Raw genomic sequence first — 20614 nt, forward strand, 5'->3', positions numbered from 1 at the left:
CAATACCTTTAGTCCAGCTACATAATGGTAACTCTAAACCTAGGCATGTTTGGTAGCAAACATGTTAGAACCATACCCCAATTCTGAAAGTACTGGTGGCATGATTCCATGCACCCTGGCGGCTCCTTAGAGGACACCCCAGTATTGCTCCTACCAGTCTTCCAGAGTCTGCTAGCAGCCCACGCTGCTGCAGCCCCTTAGACTGTTCTGCCTTCTCCTGTTTGAGCTTGTCAAGCAGCAGGAGGGCAGAATCCTAAGGATTTCCTGTGGGAGATGGGTGCAACCTCCTCTTCCTTGGAAATAGGTGTTACAAGGCTGGGGAGGGGTAGCCTCCCCTCACCACCGGCTTGCTGTGAATGGCACATTTGGTGCCCTGCTTGCATAATCTGGTTTGCACCTATCCAGGGACCCCCCACTGCACAACGGAAAGGGGAGTGAGCAGTCCCCGCTCCATCACCACCCCAGGGGTGGTGCCTAGCGCTCCTCCAGGTAGCCACTTTATTCTGATGGGCAGAGGCACCTGGTAATATCTTACTGATCAGGTTAGGCAGATGACGTCAGTGGCCCCCTCTAATTGGTGGTCACCTTACAAAGTGACCAAGCCCCCTTTTGGGCTATTTAAGGATTCCCTTGTGGTCCCCATATTTGGTGTGCGAGACTCCACCAGACTCCTCTGCAATGACCTCTTCTGCTCCTGGCTACCGGAAGCGCTGCTGGACTCTACAGGAACCGAACAAGACCGCAACACCGAGACAATGTCTTCTTGCAACATTATTTCTGCGACCCCTGTCAGTAACTTGCAACATTTCCACGGCTGTGCATCCTCTGGGATCGGCAAGACTTCAGCTGCACCATAGAAGCAAGAAGGAATCTCGCTTGGAGTGAAGAAGTCACTCCCCTGCATCTGCAGGCACCTAAGGCAACGACGTCTGGCTGTTGTGATCTGCTGTCCTCTGGACCTGCAAAGATTCTCCATCACAAAGTCTGAAAGGTCGTCTCTGTCTTCTGTCCAACTTCAGAGACTGTGAGCCCTTGCCTCTTCTTCCAGGACAGAATCTCCATGCACTGTGACTGTTGCAGCAACCAAGACTTGTTGACTCCTTCAGGCTCCAACTAGCCCCTGCCCCAGCACTATCTCTGCAAGGACAGTCTCCTCTCTTCTGTTTCAGAGACGTGGGATTCCTCTTCAAGTGTGCTGCCTTGGCCTTACTGCGACTTACTGTACCTGCAGCCAGTGGGTTGCTTGTGGGGGCTCTGACTGCTTCTGCTGGCTCTCCTGTCTACTTAGGGTCAGCCTATACTATCCCCCAACGGTTGAGTCCCCAGGACCTTGCTGGTCGTCTTCAGCTCTGCAAAACTTTTACAGTTGCATTTGCTTGTGCTGGTTGATGGTCCTCCTGACTACTAACCCATCTGCAATGAGGTGACCATCGAGGGACCGCTCCTAGATGATTTCAGGGACTCCTCTGCAGCCCCTAGACTCCGCAGCTGGCCTTTATCCTTCACTGTCGTCCTGGATTTTCACCCACAGAAGGGTGGGCATTGCCTCCTGCCCCACCTGGACACTCCTGTGTGGACTTGACTCTGTCCCCTTCTTTTACAGATCCTCTTCCTCTGGAATCTGGCACTGCGAGGGATGCCAAAAAGGCCAAGTAGTAGAAGTTAATGAATGACCCCCGTAAAGTAAAGCTGTTTTGTTTGGCCACCTCTGTTTTTCAACTTATGCTGCTGTTTTTTGCCTCAGAGTGCACCAGGCCTGCTAACCAGACCTCAGTGCCTGGGCCATAACCCTAAAGCATATGTCAAATTGTCTGTGCCCAATTGGAAATGGCTTACTCACCTGTAAATCCCTAGTAATATGGTACACTTGTATGCAGGGCATGTATGTTAGAGCACTGGTTGTGCCACCCTGGAGGTTCCCCAAGTAAAGAGTCCTCTAGTCCTCCACTGCAGACTGGCAGATCATCGTGCACTGCTGGCCTGACTTTGCCATTGAAAGCACTAAAGCAAGGTGCAACGTATGACACAGGGAGAGCATATATTTTGCATAATCTGACAGTAAACATGTGAATCCACCATTTTTACTGTGTGTAAAGACTTGGTCATCTAATTGGCGAGGACTGGATTACACTCTGACCCCTCCTGAATGGTGCTACCAAAGTGGGCACTCCAAGGTATCAAACAACTTGTTACATAAAACCGACTTGTATCTCAAGTCGAAATTAATGTAAGTTGTTGTAGTATGCAGACATGCAAAGCTGCCACCTTGTTACCTTTTTAATACTTGTGTGCCTGCCTCAAAAATATCTCATAGAACAGATGGAGTCTGTTCTATGAGGTATCTTTCTGTCCTATTGGAGATCAGTGCCAACGACTCTCAGGAAAGGGTACAGTGAGGGATTGCAAAGGTGTTACTTTTCTCCTGCAGGAAGCCACTTGGGTGCTAACCCCAAAAGACAGGCTTCAGATGAGAAGCTGCCTTTGAAAGGGCAGATGTCACACTAGGGAGGAGGGGTGCCCCATTGCTTAGGTAGACATGCTGGTATGGCAGCAGAGAGGAGAAACCAGTTGCTGATCCTGTTTTCCCAGGGGTATGTAGCGCTGAGCTAGCCCAATCCCTGGGTGGGTTAGGGAGGTCTAAAAGAGGGGTCTCACCATCTTGAGAGTGGGCACAATGATGTATCCTGGGATAGCCAAATGCCACACACTACAGGGAGTGGTCACCGAGTGGGAGGAAACCTGGTAACCCATTGGCTACGAACTGCATCTTGCCCTGAATACACTTTCTGAGCACAAAGGGGGCCCCCCTGGACCCCTAGACCTCAGATCTTAAGCAACTTGGAAGGCCCGCCCTTCTTTACCGAGGGTCCATCAAATAGAGGCCACACTATCGAAGACTACACCTTGTGACTAGCGAAGAGAGGGTCTTTGCTTGCCCTGGCCTGCTTAAAGAGAAGCTGTCTCCAGAGTCCAGTCAAGCCAATAGACTCCAAGGGTCAGATGACTGGCCCTCCTGTTAGCTGCAGAGGGACAAAAGAGCTGAAGAAATCTGTTCAGGAAAGTGGTTGCCCAAATTCTTCAAACTACTATCACAGCCACAGTTCAGCACCCAAGACCCGACGCACAGAGTTGCACCTGAATTCACTGAGCCTGGGAGTGCAGTTGGAGAGTGGCTAGTTATTGACCAAGGAAAGCTTAGTCTTTTACCACAACACCCGGCAACTGGACTTCGGTCAGATTGTAGACAACTTTGTGGAATGAGGACCATACAACCCAGACCCCTCCCCCATCTTTGTGAACTAAGGAGTACATGCAGGAAGACCCCTGTCGACTGCATATCACTAACATCAGCCTTGGAGCATCATCAGCATCTCTCATTCCTTGCATCATGACCACTCAAAAGGAATCCATTACAATACGGATAAGGTACCTGAAACTGCTTAAAGACTGCAACTTATGTGGAGGTTACTGTTTTTGATGACCTTGCTGGTCCCCTAGACAAGTTCCCTACTGAGGTTGGTCACCCCAAGTATTTCTGTCAGACCTCATTGACATTTACAAACTTTTTCAACCAAAATGTAGGTGTCAATTTTGGTAAATTAGTCCAGGCTTATTTGTGATCCAGTGAAATGCAGTGATACATTATTTCTTATAAAATACAAATATCAGGAACCCTCACGTGAATCTTATTTGTTCTAGTTTCTAAATTCTTATACAAATACAGTATATTTTTATAAATTGGTATCGGATTTCTTGAGTGTTAATGTCGATTTCATCAATTGTTTTGATGCCTTTTACATGGTTTACACTTGTTCTTCTGCATAAGCCTTGCTGCTTAGTGCCACTGCTACCCACCCAAGGTTGAGCTCAGGGTTTGACAAACGAAACCAAAGTGTTCTAAAGTGGTTGATAATTGTATTGCATGGTGAGGTTGCACAGCCACACCATATACACCCCATTTCCTCACATCACCAAAGCCCTGAAATCACCTTGACATCATGTTGGAAAATCGGTTATTGGTAAGGGCAGGTAAAGTACCTACACTTAGCAATAGGCCACTAACCCCCAGTTAGGTCTCAATAAGTTAAACCAAGCTCAACTTTTGGTAGGTTGGCAACGAGCGACAAGGATTAACTTAGGTGACATATGTGTAAAGCAATTAAAAATCACAAAACAGTAAATAAGTAAAACACAATAAAAATCCAACACCAATTTATAAAAATAGATAAAAATGTATCTTTAAAATGACACCAAAATGAGTAAAATCGGATAAGGGGAACCGGAGATATGAATTTTTAAAGAATTATTGCTTTCTAGCGCATAGAAACAAAAAGTGCCAATCTGGTCGCACCTCGACTCGGGCAAAGTCAAAGTTTAAGGCCGACCGCAATGGAGCCCGGCTCGGCTACAGCTCGTGGGAGGCCTCGGTCAAAAATTTACCTTAGGACTTAGTCGTTTTTCTGGAGATTTTATTCAGTGGGACCAAGTTGCCAGTCCAATCCGGCCTCCTTGGAACTTTCCCTTAGAAACGCGCCACGGCATCCCTCTGTGGAGATTTTTACCTTCGTCATTTTTTCGAGGTGAAATTCCTTCGACCGGGACAAACCTGAATCTTGCTCCAACATCGTTGGAGCCCTCTTCGGATACACTGCCTGGGAGGTCCAGGTCAACTTCCTACATTCGGACGTTGTCATTTTTTCTGGGATTATCTTCACCTGGACGAACCTGCAAGTCAGGCCGGGTCGCAGTTGAGGCAAGCCAGCTAGAGTTGCCACAGTGGGTCAGTCCCTGTATGGAGCTTTTTTCCAAAAGTTCTCCAAACATCTTCCAGATGTTCCTTTGAGGTTCTTTTGAGGTCCACAGCTCACCCCAAGGTTTCAGAAGCTCTGAGATGCTCCTTGAGGGGTGCGGACTACAACTCCCAGAATGCACCTGGCACAAACCTCTTTTTGGCCACTGGACAGTGGTCCTCTGGTCAGTTTCATTAGGAGTTGGTGCAGGGGACTCTGGTTAGCAATTTTTCACCTGTAGCAAACAGGGAATCCCTCCTTGAACCAGTTGAAGTCAGTCAAAGTCCTTCTTGTCGTGAAGCCCAAGTGTGCCGTTGGTGCAGTCCTCCAGATTGCAATGTTCAGGTGCAGGTCAGGGGTCCAGCAGGGCAGACCCTCTTCTTCTGTAGTTCTTCCTTGTTGGAGCCTGATAGGGATCTGAGGTGTAGGTACAGGTCTGCCAGTTTTATCCTTGCTCCTGGGCAAAAAACAGGGGGGTCCTGGTTCTCCAATCAGGGGCAGGGTCCTTCCCCCTGTGATGATCACTTCCTGGGAAGTGTGGCAAAAATCAGTCCCAGGGAGCAACATGCCTCAAAAATCCATCATGGCTGAAAGTGATTTTTGGAGGTTACGTCTGGCTGAGCCCACCCACTGGTGTGGCTAAAAATCCTAAACACATCCCTCACCTGCCCTCTCCTAATCTGACCAAGGGGGCACCCAATTGTCTGGGTTTGCAGGATGTGAGGGTGTTGCTGGGTTGCTTCAAATGTCCTTCCCTGCCTTTGAAGACCCGTTTGGCAGCTCTCCCCCTTCCCTCTTCCCCAGCTGCTGAGGGGAGATCTTCTCCCACAGGCACATCTGTTTGTGTTGAGCCAGGCCACTTCACACCTCATCCAGGCAGCCTGGCCAGGCTGCCAGAAGCTGGCCAATCTGAGCAAAGCCGCAAAAACACTGCAGGCTGAAGTTGGAAACTTTTCAGGTAAAGTTTACAACTCCTTACCTGAACAAGTTATATTAAATCCAACAACTGGAAGTTGTGGGATTTATTATAACAATTAATTTGATACCAAACTTGTGGTATCTGTTACTTAAGGGGACTTTTAAAATTAAAATAATCTCCCCATTCTAGCCTATGAAGGCCGTTCACTACAATGAGGGAAAAACGAATGTGGCTGTTTTACCTCACCAGGGCTTATAAAACTATTTTTTATAAGGTCCCTGCTTATAGTTACATGGCACCCAGCCCTAGGGGCACACAGGGCACACCTTAGGGGTGACTTACATGTACAAATAAGGTAGTTTAAGACTTTGGAACTACTTTTAATTCCAAAGTCGAATTTGCACGTAACTTTAATTTAAAAGCAGCCAGCAAGGATAGGCCTGCCTTTAAAATAACACCGGGCACCTCAGCAGTCCACCTGTGATGGAACCACCTATGCTGGGGTCCCTAAACCTACATGCCCTACCATGTACTAGGGACTTATAGGTATTTTGACTTAGCCAATTATAATTAGCCTAATTTGCATACTGATTTTACACAGAGCACAGGCCCTGGGTCTGGTTAGCAGTACCAAGAGTACCATTAGAGTCAGGAAAACACCAGCAAAATGTAAAAAATGGGGGCAAAAAGTCTTGGGGCCTCTGCAATCAGTGCTGTTTTCTCACACATCTAAATGCTAAATGACTGGAGAAAAAGCAAAACGGGTCCCAACCAAAAGACACCAGTGGCAATCCTTCAAGCCAACCCTTGATGCTAGCAGGCACAAATGAGATGGCAAAGATTAAGAGCAAGGAGGAGAAGGACAAAGAGCCGGTGGCCCCGAAGAGGAAACAGAAAAGACATCAAGTCGAGGCCGAAATGGTGGGGCTCTTTCAGTGCAAGACTGAGTTCAACTTCCTGAAGGCATTCCGCATTCCCACAAAACTTTCAGAGTCAAAGGACGACTTATCAGATACGGAGGAACACTTGACGCCTGAACTGCACAAAGAGGAGCAGAAAGACCTATTAGAATACAAGGACGATGAGCCAAACGTGATGGAGAGAGAGGGTCAGTTTGACAATGAATGGCAGGATCTTTATGCTGAATCACCAGAGGATGGTGTTTGAAAGGTACCCCGCAGGGCCATGATCCCTGGATAAACTGTCCCTGTACAATGGACTAATCAAGAGAGCAGTAGCACATATGTGGGGTTCAGCTTGAGAAAGAGAAGGAGGAATTCTGCTTCCTCCTGGAGACTTTGGTGCCATCGCAGAAGGTGGACCTGTCCCCTACCTATGCTTCTCTTCGTACTGGACCTTAGTAACAATGTTTTTAAGGGACTTGCCACAGGCAGAGCTGTCACTCCTTGAGTGGAGATGAAATATAAAAAATCCAACCATGACTCCCAAAACATCGGGGAAATGTACCAGCAGACTCAATCGTAGTGGTGACAGCCAGGGAGAGCAACAACCCCCCACATCAACAAGCAAAACACATTACCTGCTAGCTATAAAGATGGAATTGGAAGCAGTGACACAATGTAGTATTACAAACTCCAATGGCCTTCTCAACAGGTGCGGCCAACAGCAATGGCAGGATATGGAAGGTCTCATGCAGCACCAGGCAGTCATCTGGAGGGGGTTGAGGGTGATATTGACAATTCTACCTCACATCAACTGTGGACATGGCAGATATTGGCAGCAAACAGATGTGCCTTGGCACCACCCTTAGGAGGTACACATGGCTCAGGGTCTTGGGATTCAAGGCTGAGGTAAAGTCTTCCATCATAAGCATGCCTTACGGGAGGAAGCCCGCTCGAGACTGCCGTAGATTACACTCCAACGAATAAAGGACAGCGAAACTGCCAAGGCTCATTGGGCTTTGCAATTGAGAGAATCCTTCAGGAGTGGGGAAGAGAACCTCCAATAGAAGACCATCATGCAGGACTGGGTTCTCACTAACCACACACCACAAGCAGAATGGCTTCAGCCAGCAAGGCGCACACCAGCCTGCCAAACATCAGTGCAGCAATTGGCGAGGCAGCCTTTTCCTGTGAAACCCAAAGGGAAAGGACAACCCACAAAAGGGTTAACAAGCAAGTGACTCGACAGAGCAACAACCTTGCAACATAACACCGGAATGGGGGAAGAATAGGCTTATTTCTCCAGGATTGGAGTTCAGGCACCTCACACAGTTGGCTCTTAAACCTAATAAGATTTGGTTACTACATAAAACTCACCAGGCCACCGCCTCATGTCCCACCTGCCCCAAAAAGATAAAAACCATAAGGAAATAGGAACTCACACATATGCGAGAAGAGACGAAGGAATGTATCAAAAATTGAGCCATGAAGTGAGCCCCTTTCCAAGGAAGCCAGGCGTTATTTATTCAGCGTACTTTGTAGTACAAAACAAGACTTGACACAGACCAGTTCTAAACCTCAGGTACCTAAGAGCCTTAGAAGACTGGATATACACGTCTAGGCATACCTGAATGGTTGCATGTCTTAATGGTCTTTTTATTTTGAGTTTGCCTTTACCTGAAAAAGCGTCATCAATCTGCTGCAATGACTTTGGTTCACCATAAACCAGAAAACATCACCACTCCTGGAGCAGGTGAAGGTGTCCTGGGACAACACTAGACCAAAGAACAGCACAGGCATACCCAGTGCCCAAGAGAGCTTCTGCAGTAGCAGAGCAATCTGTTTTCTACCAGAAGAGACCGCCTCTGACAGTGAGGACTGTCATGAAATTGATGGGCATCATGCATCCCTCATACCATATCTGTCATACACATGCAACTCCTACAAGAACAGCCCTGCAGTGGATGGTCACAGACACATGAAGCTGGGAGGATCGAGTAGTTGTCACAGCAAAGGCTCCGAAGGAAATAGTACAGTGGAAGCTGACAAATATGAGGGTAGAGAAGCCTTTCAAACTATCTTCTCCCACGGTGACCATAACAACCGACATTTCCCACAAGGGCTGGGGAGCACACATGGACAATCTGAGGGTCTGAGGCCTCTGTAATTCTGTGGATACTGTGAAACACACAAACTACCTGGAACTAGTGCAGAAAGCATTCTGGGTGCATGTGGAGGAACAGACCATTGTTGTGTTGTCCATTTGGGTAAGCAAAATGTTATATCTCATTAAGCAAGGAGGAACAAAGTTGTTACCACTATCGAAATTAGTGCAGGAAATAAGGAAATGGGCAACCCAAGGAAATACGACTCTAGAACTATACACTGCCCCAGGAAGCAGAACACCTAAGATGGCAGACTGAACAGACAAGTAAAAACCTCCCACAAATGGAAGATAAAGCCAGAATTAGCAGACTGAGTGTCAAGACACTGGGGCACACCAAGCATAAATGTATTCTCTTCTCTAGAAGAAGCAAAATGCCAACACTTTGCATCCTGTTTTGCTCACCACAAGTCTGAGGGGGAATTTCCCGTTGATATACTGGTCAGGGAGTGTTGTCTACACTTTTCCTCTGATTTCCCCTGATCCAAAGAATAGTGGACAAGGCCAGACAACCAGGGACATCCCTCATACACATCTCACAGAGGGCCAGACTGATGTGGTATTGAATCTACTAGATAGCCAGAGCGGAAATCATAGCAATCTTATAGACTTCATAACCATATTTTCCTTACCTTGTAACAATCCCTAGGGATCAGGCAGGATCTAAAAGATTTTTGAGCAGTACCCCTGCATGCAAGTAGGTAGCAGCGCTCAGCTGTGTGGGGTTGTCTGTGCTGTAAGTGACTAGGTCCCTGTAGGAAGCTTGGCTCTCTATATAGTTTACTAACATGAAATACACTGTGCAGAGAGTCCAGTGGATCCCCATTTGGTATTGCAGAGGCAAAAGTAGATCGAACTAATGCTATATTTTGTGGTAGTGTGGGCGAGCAGTTAGGTTTATCAGAAGATAGTGCTAAGCATTTGTTGTACTCACAGAGGCAATAATTAAGACACACACTCAAAGAATACATCTGAGACCAATTTAGAAAAACATTGTTTCTCTTTCTATACGTTTCAAACCCAAGAACTTCATAATCAGTTAAGTAGATTTACAAGCTGTATGTTTGTAGTGGGTACCAAAGATACTTACACCTTCTACCAGGTCCAGTTATCCCTTATTAGTGAAATGTAGTCAGTGTCTAGAACCCGGGCTGTCTAGAGGTAGCTGTAGGCAGAGCAGCCAAGGCTGAATTAGGAGACATGCAGAGCTCTTGCAATACCACTGTATTCACACAGTACTCACACACATGAAAGACAATACTCAGTGTTACAAAAATAAAGGCACTTTATTTTAGTGACACAATGCCAGAAATACCTTAGAGACTATACTCCCTTAGGTGGTTTTATACACAATATTTACACTAGTTACCAAAAACAGGTAAGTACACCGTCAGAAAACAGTGCAAATAGTGGAAACCACAATAGGTTGCAATGGGCCTGGGGTGGGGGGACAAAAACCATATACTACAGTAGTGGAATGCGAAAGTCGGTTTCCCACCTAGGCAAGTGTCTGTAGAGGGGCACTGGGAGTGTAAGAAAACGCCAAAGGTAGGTAAGAGACCCGACCCCACCCCAGAGCCCAGAAAAACAGGAGTTAATCACAGTAAGTTTCCTAAAACACACTAGAAGTCGTGATAGAAGATCATGCAAGAACCAGAAGAGACTGCAAGACACCAACAATGGATTCCTGGACCTGAAGACCTGTGGAAGAAGGGGACCAAGGCCAAGAAGCAATGAAGAGCCCAGGGAGAACGAGAGTCCCTGCTTACCTGGATGAAAGTGCAAAAGAATAACCACCGGTGAGAGGACAAAGTCTTTATTGGACCAAAGAAAACAGCCGTGGGTTCCTGATTGGTGCAGAAGATGTCCCACGCCAGATGGATGAATGCAGCCTGGTTTGAGTCACTGGATTCTGTCAACAAGCCTTGGCACACACAAAGTTGTCGGTTACCGGAAAATGGCGCTTCCTGGAACCAGGAGGGACCTGGTGGCCTCTACCCCGGATGGGGAGACAGAGGGGACTCTCAGCAACTCAGAGAGCCCTCAGAAGTCCAGGCAGCGCACACAGGAGTCCCACAGCACGGGGACAAAGAAGGTGCAAATGGAGGCCCAAGCAGCTAGACACAAAGGGATCCCACGCTACCGGAGAACCACTCAGGAAGCTGTGCGTCGCATGATGGAGTGCTGGGGGCCTAAGCTGCGCTGTGCACGAAAAACTTCTTGGAAGGTCGTACACAAGCCTTGGCAACTGAAAGTCACGCGGTGCATGGGAGTGGGGGGGGGGCTTTTTTGCGTGGGGAAGCAAGCACTTAACTCCACCAAAGTTAGACAGCTGGACCTTGGGACTGTCTGGGTCACTTTAGTACACCACCCATGTTGCTGGATCCACACTCGTCGTCTGTAGAGGGGACCAACGCCACCGGTCGTCGCTGCAGAGAGGTGCCTGCTGAAGCAGGGAAGTGACTACGTCACTCCACAGAAGATTCCTTTGGTTCTTCTGGTGCAGGCCGAAGACAGGCAGTCCTCGTGGGATGCACAACCTTGTTGGCAGGTGCTGAATTTACAATGTTGCAGAAGTCGTCTTTGCTTTTTTGTTGCATTTTTTTTTATTTTTTTATTTTTTTAATAGCGTTCCTGGAGGGTTCGGCTGCGGTTCCATCGGTAGAAGATGAAGTAAAGGATGCAGAGGATTCCTTTTGGAGTCTTGCAATCCTAATCTGAAGAAACACCCAGAGGAGAGACCCTAAATAGCCCTGAAAGAGGGATTGGTCACCTAACCAGGTAAGCACCATTCAGGAGGGGTCTCGGACATCACCTGCTGGCACTGGCCACTCAGATGCTCCCAGAGTGCCCCACCACCTTGGAATCCAGGGACACTCTGGAGGAGCTCCGGGCACTACCCTGGGGTGGTGGTGGACAGGGGAGTGGCCACTCCCTTTCTTTTGTCCAGTTTTGCACCAGAGCAGGGACTGGGGGTCCCTAAAAGGGTTTAGACTGGATTATGCAAGTAGGGCACCATCTGTGCCCTTCAAAGCATTTCCAGAGGCTCTGGGAGGGTCCCCCTCCCATGCCTGTAACACCTATTCCCAAAAGGAGAGGGTGTAACACCCCTCTCCCAAAGGAAATCCTTTGTTCTGTCTTCTGGGCTTGAGCTGCTCAAGCAACAGGAGGGCAGAAACCGGTCTGTGAGGTGCAGCAGCTGGGGCTACCTGGAAAACCTCAAAAGGTTGTATGGCAGTACTGGGGGTCTACTGTGGAGCCCCCAGAGTGCATGGGACTGTGCAACCTTTACTGGAATTAGTACTGGGGTACAATTCCCAGATGTTAGACACCTTACATGGCCATATTCTGAGTTACCATGGTGAAGCTGGACATAGGTATTCACCTATGTCCATTGCTCGCGTAAAATGGCGTCCCCGCACTCACAAAGTCCAGGAAAATGGGCCAGGAAGAGGTGGGGGCCCTTCTGGTAGTACAGGGGTGCCCACACACACAGGTACTTTGCACCCAGCCTTCAGGGTTGGAAGACCTGATATATAGGTGACTTATAAGTGACCTGGTGCTGTGAAAATGGCTGTAAAATAGTGCATGCACTATCTCACACAGGCTGCAATGGCAGTCCTGTAGAAGCCTTTGCATGGGCTCCCTATAGGTGGCAAAAGAAATGCTGCAGCCCATAGGGATCCCCTGGAACCCCAATGCCCCTGGGTACCAAGGTACCATATACTATGGACTTATAAGGGGGGACCAGTATGCCAATGTGGAGTGAAATACCGAGTTACCAGTATGTAAGGACAAATTTGGAAACGTTGCCACCTTTGCTAGCACCAGTGTGGCACCTAGACACTGTTCTCACACAATTGATGTCTGCAGCATTTGAGCCAATACACAAAACAGAGTTGAAGTTTCTAATCTTAAAGATTGGGTTCCAAATAGCGATCATGTCTATCCACAGCGCCTGTCAAATGCAAGCGCTTCAAATCCACAAGAACAAGGTTATCCTACGAATAAACTCAGTTACTACCAAACGTGGTACAGCAATTCCACGTCAACCAAAGCTTCCAACTACTGGCCTTCTTTCAGTATTCAAAGTCACAGGCCAAATGGGCACGACATACTTTGGACATGTGAAGAGCATCCATCCACTGCCTACATGAGACAAAAGCAGTTTGCAAAAGGGACCAACTTTTTTCATCCTTTGCTAGGGCAAGCAAGGGTACACCAGTAAGCAAGGGGAACAGTTGCATGGTGGATAGCGGAAAATACCTAAACATGCTACCGAAAAGCAGGCGCACCTTTACCCGCATGCCTCAGTGCACATAACTAGAAAAAGGGGTGTAACCCTAGCGATCTTACAAAAATAACCCATTGGTGTCATCTGTATGGTATGTTAGTCACCCCGTAACCCTTCATGAAACAATACTGCATGCATATCAGGAGAAATCAGGAAGCGCAGGTGGAACAGAGTACTACAGCACCTGTTTGCCAACTCATCCACATTTCAGCCTAACCTTCCCAAGGAACTAAACACTGCTTCATTCAGTTTTGCATCATGAATCCTTTTCTGTATTTACATGGCGTGCATCTGATTATGATTCCTTACCAGTAGGAGTAGTTTTGCAGCTTGATGAGTTTTCAGGAGTCACATGTGACAGACATGCCTCCTCGGAAATGGGGATAAGGCAAACAGGCAAGGTGAGCAACATTTCAAAGTCCAAAGAGAACAGAGGGCAGGAGAAAAAAAGAAAATGAAATGGCGACCATGCACAGGAACTTCTGAGGAGTCGGCTGAAATTTTTTATTTACTTAATATTCACAGCTTGGAAATTTACTGAATACCTTGTGATTGTCGTTTTGTAACATACTTACTTGTCACTAATAGTCACTTCACAAAACTGATAAATATGTGCTTTCCTTTCCACTAGGTGGAAGGTCAGAAGTGAAGGTTCTGAGATACCATAAATTTTCAGATCTTATCATTGTCATGTGCTGAATTGCACTGCGCAAGGGCTCTGGCTAAATGTGGAGATGGTGGATGAGAAAGTGTAGATCCAGTGGGTTTCTGGTGGTGGAAAAACATCTTTGAAGACTTCTTTATTTCTTCTTGATTGCTTCCAAATGTGCAGACGTGTAGGGTGCGTATTAAGATCACGGAGAAGCTGCTGCAGCAAATTGTCTCAATTTGTGATCATCACTGCCCGTGAATCTTTGACCAACATATCTCATAATGGAGATAACCAAAAGATGACATTTTTAGAGATGAAGGCATCAGGGCAGAGGTGTCAGAAAGGGGAAGTTCGCAAGTAGGAGCTACTTTATGAAAAGTGAGGAAATAGAACTCCCTAAGTAAGTTGGTGGGTGGAAAGGGATGGGTGGAATGCTGAAGGTTAGATATTCAGGCTGTCTGTTCCTGTAGGAAGAGCGAGTCATTCAGAGGACTGTACTAGGCATTCTGTAGGTCATGAAGATGGTAGTGGAGAGTTGGTTATGAGATTGTGATGCACACTAGGGATTTTTGATTAACATTAAACTATGCTTAGTTTGTTAAATATGTGTCAAGTTATCAAAACAAATTATCTACATTTTCAATGTATTTTTGTAACCGATACTGATAATGCCTTCTGAACATAGAAAATGTTTGTAGAATGTATTCATCTATTTACCTGTAGAACCGTATGGTGAAATTTGCGAGAAAATGAAAACTGTAAATGAAATGAGTTAAAGAATTCCTGCTATCCCAGATCCTTTGATCAAGCACTTAACAGAAGTCTCCACTTCTCAAAGTCTCCACATTGTTATTTTTTCAACTTATTTCTGCTATGTCTTTATCACTCGGCCTCACACCATAGCCTCTCTAATCATACTCTCATCCATATGTCACTATGAGCCCCTCCCAAACTTCTCCCTATAGCTCTAAACAAATGTGAATTTGCACCCCCATAGCTCCACATCTAAGGGACCATGACCTTTACATCAGGCACACAATATCTCTTTCTGCATCTGTTTATTTCTCTACTATGACCCACAAATCTGCATTGAGCACAGTCTTTCGTATCATTACCTGTTCCTGTTGGTACTTCACTCCATTCTTACCTTTACAACCATTGGTCCACCAGCACTAGTCCTAAAGGCTCTACCTGTGGCTTTAAGCATGCAACATCTGGGTACTTCCAAGACCACGTCTTTTTACGTGCTTACTATTATGAACCATACAAAACGTGTTGCCTCTTTTTTGGGAAACTTGCTCAATTACCTCTCCTGGTTAATGTCTTTGCTGTAGGAGGCTTGGTCAGTTTATGGTGCACACCTATGGTGTGGCACCCTATACTGAGTCCAGGCATCCTTTAGTGATAGTGTTTTGATGCCTAGATAACCATAGCTCTTTAGGGGTAGCTGTGGAGGGCAGATCAGGCTTATCAAGAAGTATAAAGCACTTAGACTACCACAGTAGTCAGTCAGTGATTTTCACACAAGAAAGAACCACACTAGGTGTTGCAAAAATGAAGTATTCTTTATTACAACCCCACTACTATACTAACGTCGGTATATATCCACTTGGCGATATCTACACACAAAATATACACTTAGGAAGAGGCCAGAAAAGCATAGAAATACATGGAACTTTATCGTGGGGGAAACATATACTAAGAAAGTGGTATAAGAATGGAGGTGCCCCAACCTAGGTAAGTGTGTTAAAATCCCCAGGCCTGGGGGAGTAAGGAATTGCCAGAGGTAAGTATCGGAAATCCCACAGGCGCCCGGGTGCAGAGTTATTATCGAGCTGGGTGTCCCATAGGCTAACACAGGACCATCGCGGTTGGAATTTTTAGTATTCCAGATCCTTCTTAGAGGACCCTGAGGAAACCACTTGGCACAAAGAAGGTTGGATAGTACCCTCCACTTGTGGATACCTAGAAGATTAGAGTATCTACATCTGGCAGCTCAGGTGCATAGGAGTGAAGTGAAGGAGACCGTGTCCAAACCACTTGAAGATGTCCAGTTGGTGCAGGTAGGCAATGCCCACCCTCCTAGAGCTGAAGTTCCTGCAGGTCGGTGAAGTATGAAGTCTAGCTGCGGAGTCCAGGCGATGCAGTAAGAACCTTAGTCACCCTCGAGCTGCCCCACATTGATTGCCAGATTGTAGGAGAGTCAGTGGTCAGCAGGACCACCAACACGCATTGGCAAATGGAAGAAGTTGTTGCTGGAAGTTTGCATGATTCTGGGAACCAGCAAGGTCCTGGAAATTCAACCTAAGGGGGGTTGCTGGGTGGGTGTATTTGGCAGGGGGGAGGGGTGTCGGGGCTGGCTCTCAGCAGGGAGGAAAGCCAGCAGGAATTGTTGGAGCCCCCACCAGCCCCCCCCCCCCGACCCACTGGCAGTAGACATAGGAGTCCCACGCCACAGGATCTGCAGAGTGAAAGGTGAACTAGGAGTTGCAGAGTGCTGGAGGCTGGGGCTTCTTCGAGCTCTAAGATCTCTTGGAGGAAGAGCCAACAAGCCTTGGCAAGAGCAACAGTTGTGGTACACAAGGGTTCCGTCCCAGTAGCTGCAGCAAGGGCTCACCATCTCTCAAGTTGGCCAGAAGACAAGTTGTACCCAGAGAGCACCACAGAACCACCACCTGTTTTGCAGAGTCTTTCGATGTCCATGGGACAGCAGGATCCACCAGCTGGTTGTTGTCGTCTTAAGGTACCTACAGATGCATGGGAGTGACTCCTTCACTCCAAGGGACATTCCTTCTTGCTTCTTGGGATGCAGTCAGGCTCCTTGTGACCCTGGAGGATGCACAGCCACGGATGTTGCAGAAATCTTGCAGGAGTTGGAGAAACAATGTTGCAGTGGGAGTCCTCCCAGCTGGATATAGTCTTGTTTCAGTTCCAAAAGCAGACCAGCAGCAGTTCTGGATGCCAGGAGCAGCAGATGTCTTGCAGAGAGTTCCTAGTAGAGTCTTGCTCGACGAATCTGAGGACCCACCCTTGGGGGAACCCTTAGGTAACCCTAAAAGGTTGTTGGTCACTATCTGCAGTGACCCACCTATCAGAGGGGGTCGGGGATGTCATCTGTAGGAAGTTGGCTCTGTATGCACTATTTCAAAGTAAGGAATAGTATGCACAGAGTCCAAGGGTTCCCCTTAGAGGTAAGATAGTGGCAAAAAGAGATAATACTAATGCTCTATTTTGTGGTAGTGTGGTCGAGCAGTAGGCTTATCAAAGGAGTAGTGTTAAGCATTTGTTTAACATACACACAGGCAATAAATGAGGAACACACACTCAGAGACAAATCCAGGCCGATAGGTTTTGTTATAGAAAAATATATTTTCTTAGTTTATTTTAAGAACCACAGGTTCAAATTCTACATGTAATATCTAATTTGAAAGGTATTGCAGGTAAGTACTTCAGGAACTTTAAATCATTACATTAGCATGTATACTTTTTACATAAAACACAATAAGCTGTTTTAAAAGTGGACACAGTGCAATTTTCACAGTTCCTGGGGGAGGTAAGTTTTTGTTAGTTTTGTCAGGTAAGTAAATCACTTACAAGTCTCAGGTTTGGGTCCAAGGTAGCCCACCGTTGGGGGTTCAGAGCAACCCCAAAGTTACCACACCAGCAGCTCAGGGCCGGTCAGGTGCAGAGGTCAAAGAGGTGCCCAAAACGCATAGGCTTCAATGGAGAGAAGGGGGTGCCCCGGTTCCGGTCTGCCAGCAGGTAAGTACCCTCGTCTTCGGAGGGCAGACCAGGGGGGTTTTGTAGGGCACCGGGGGGGACACGAGTCCACACAGAAAGTACACCCTCAGCAGCGCGGGGGCGGCCGGGTGCAGTGTGCAAACAAGCGTCTGGTTCTCTGTAGATTTCAATGAGAGATCAAGGGATCTCTTCAGCGTTGCAGGCAGGCAAGGGGGGTGGGGCTCCTCGGGGTAGCCACCACCTGGGCAAGGGAGAGGGCCTCCTGGGGGTCACTCCTGCACAGGAGTTCCGTTCCTTTCGGTGCTGGGGGCTGCGGGTGCAGAGTCTTTTCCAGCCGTCAGGAAAGGGAGTTCAGGCAGTCGCGGTCAGGGGGAGCCTCGGGATTCCCTCTGCAGGCGTCGCTGTGGGGGCTCAGGGGGGACAACTTTGGTTACTCACGGTCTCGGAGTCGCCGGAGGGTCCTCCCTGAGGTGTTGGTTCTCCACCAGTCGAGTCGGGGTCGCCGGGTGCAGTGTTGCAAGTCTCACGCTTCTTGCGGGGAGTTGCAGGGGTCTTTAAGTCTGCTCCTTGAAACAAAGTTGCAGTTCTTTTGGAGCAGTGCCGCTGTCCTCAGGAGTTTCTTGTCTTTCTCGAAGTCGGGCAGTCCTCAGAGGATTCAGAGGTCGCTGGTCCCTTGGAAAGCGTCGCTGGAGCAGGGTTCTTTGGAAGGCAGGAGACAGGCCGGTAGGACTGGGGCCAAAGCAGTTGGTGTCTTCTGTTCTTCCTCTGCAGGGGTTGTTCAGCTCAGCAGTCTTCTTCTTCTTGTAGTTTCAGGAATCTAAATTCTTAGGTTCAGGGGAGCCCTTAAATACTAAATTTAAGGGCGTGTTTAGGTCTGGGGGGTTAGTAGCCAATGGCTACTAGCCTTGAGAGTGGGTACACCCTCTTTGTGCCTCCTCCCAAGGGGAGGGGGTCACATCCCTAATCCTATTGGGGAATCCTCCATCTGCAAGATGGAGGATTTCTAAAAGTTAGTCACTTCAGCTCAGGACACCTTAGGGGCTGTCCTGACTAGCCAGTGACTCCTCCTTGTTTTTCTCATTATTTTCTCCGGCCTTGCTGCCAAAAGTGGGGGCCTTGGCCGGAGGGGACGGGCAACTCCACTAGCTGGAGTGTCCTGCGGTGCTGGCACAAAGGGGTGAGCCTTTGGGGCTCACCGCCAGGTGTGACAGCTCCTGCCTCTCCACCCAGTGCAGGCTTTGTTACTGGCCTCAGAGTGACAAAGGCACTCTCCCCATGGGGCCAGCAACATGTCTCGGTTGTGGCAGGCTGCTGAAACCAGTCAGCCTACACAGATAGTCGGTTAAGGTTTCAGGGGGCACCTCTAAGGTGCCCTCTGGGGTGTATTTCACAATAAAATGTACACTGGCATCAGTGTGCATTTATTGTGCTGAGAAGTTTGATACCAAACTTCCCAGTTTTCAGTGTAGCCATTATGGTGCTGTGGAGTCCGTGTTTGACAGACTCCCAGACCATATACTCTTATGGCTACCCTGCACTTACAATGTCTAAGGTTTGGCTTAGACACTGTAGGGGCACAGTACTCATGTACTGGTGCCCTCACCTATGGTATAGTGCACCCTGCCTTAGGGCTGTAAGGCCTACTAGAGGGGTGACTTATCTATACTGCATAGGCAGTGTGAGGTTGGCATGGCACCCTGAGGGGAGTGCCATGTCGACTTACTCGTTTGGTTCTCACCAGCACACACAAGCTGGTAAGCAGTGTGTCTGTGCTGAGTGAGGGGTCCCCAGGGTGGCATAAGATATGCTGCAGCCCTTAGAGACCTTCCCTGGCATCAGGGCCCTTGGTACCAGGGGTACCAGTTACAAGGGACTTACCTGGATGCCAGGGTGTGCCAATTGTGGAATCCAAAGTACAGGTTAGGGAAAGAACACTGGTGCTGGGGCCTGGTTAGCAGGCCTCAGCACACTTTCAATTCGAAACATAGCATCAGCAAAGGCAAAAAGTCAGGGGGTAACCATGCCAAGGAGGCATTTCCTTACATCATCTTACTGACCTAACTAGTCAGATACTCTTAGGGTCCTCTCCACATCTTCTGTCCAAGATGACAGAATCAACCGGCCACCTGGCAGAGCTTTGTACACCTTCTTAGGGGAGAGAAGCTGGGCAGAGGGGTGGTCACTCCCCCGTCGTTTGTGTGGTTTCTCAACAGACAAAACAGGGGGCTTCTGCACTGGTGTAAACTGGTTTGTGCAAGCAAGGCACTAAATGTGCCCTTCAAAGCAGTCTGGTGGTGCAGAGAGGCCATCACACCCCAACCAAGAGACACCTAGATCCAAAGGAGAGGAGGTCACACCTCCCTCCTACAGGAAACCTTTTGTTCTACCTTTCCCTGCTTAAGTGAGGCTCAGCAGCAAGAGGTCAGAACAGTGTCTGGGGGGTCTACAGCAGCGCAGGCTGGCAGTCAGACCATGCAAGGCTGTACAGGCAGAAATGGGAAGGGGGGCGGAATCCTCGAAAGAAACCCTAGAGTTTATAATATGCGATAACTCTGGGATTGGTGAAGTTGCAGGATTCCAACATGTTTGATACCAAACATGCCTAGGTTCGGAGAAGCCATTATGTAGTTGGACTACTCGTGTTGACCAGGGTCCATTGAAAATCTTAAAATGGCTTCCCCGCACTTACAAAGCTCAGGGAATGAAGTCTAGGGTCTGTAGGGGCACCTCTGCTTATGCAAGAGTGTCCTCACACTAAAGATCATGCACCCTGCCCTTGGACTGAAGGGCCTACCATAGAGGTGACTTACAGTGTTGATGTGCAGTGACTGTGATATAAGGCAAGCTTTATATCTACAGTTTCACACAGGCCTGCAGACATGTTTGCATGGGCTCACATCTGTGGCATAATACATGCTGCAACCCATAGGCACCCCTGGTGTACCAATGCGCTGGATACCTAAAGACCATATAATAGGGACTTACATAGGTGCACCAGTATGTGGGGTGTAATTGTTACGATGTAACCAAATTTAGAGGAGAGAGGACAGACACTGGGGTCCTGGTTAGCTGGATCCCAGTGTACTACACCCTAAACACAATGACACCATGCAAAAAGTGGGGGTAACTATGCTAGAAAGATGGTACTTTCC

The 20614-nt window shown here is 47.9% G+C and overlaps 1 protein-coding gene across 1 annotated transcript in view; it reads left to right on the plus strand.

Moving 5' to 3' along the window:
• Window positions 1-20614, plus strand: part of BUB1 (BUB1 mitotic checkpoint serine/threonine kinase) — a 640511-nt gene that overhangs the window by 254544 nt on the left and 365353 nt on the right. The gene's annotated exons all lie outside the window — the stretch shown is intronic.

The sequence above is a fragment of the Pleurodeles waltl genome, chromosome 5 (assembly GCF_031143425.1).
Source record: "Pleurodeles waltl isolate 20211129_DDA chromosome 5, aPleWal1.hap1.20221129, whole genome shotgun sequence".
In the NCBI taxonomy this organism is placed as follows: domain Eukaryota; kingdom Metazoa; phylum Chordata; class Amphibia; order Caudata; family Salamandridae; genus Pleurodeles; species Pleurodeles waltl.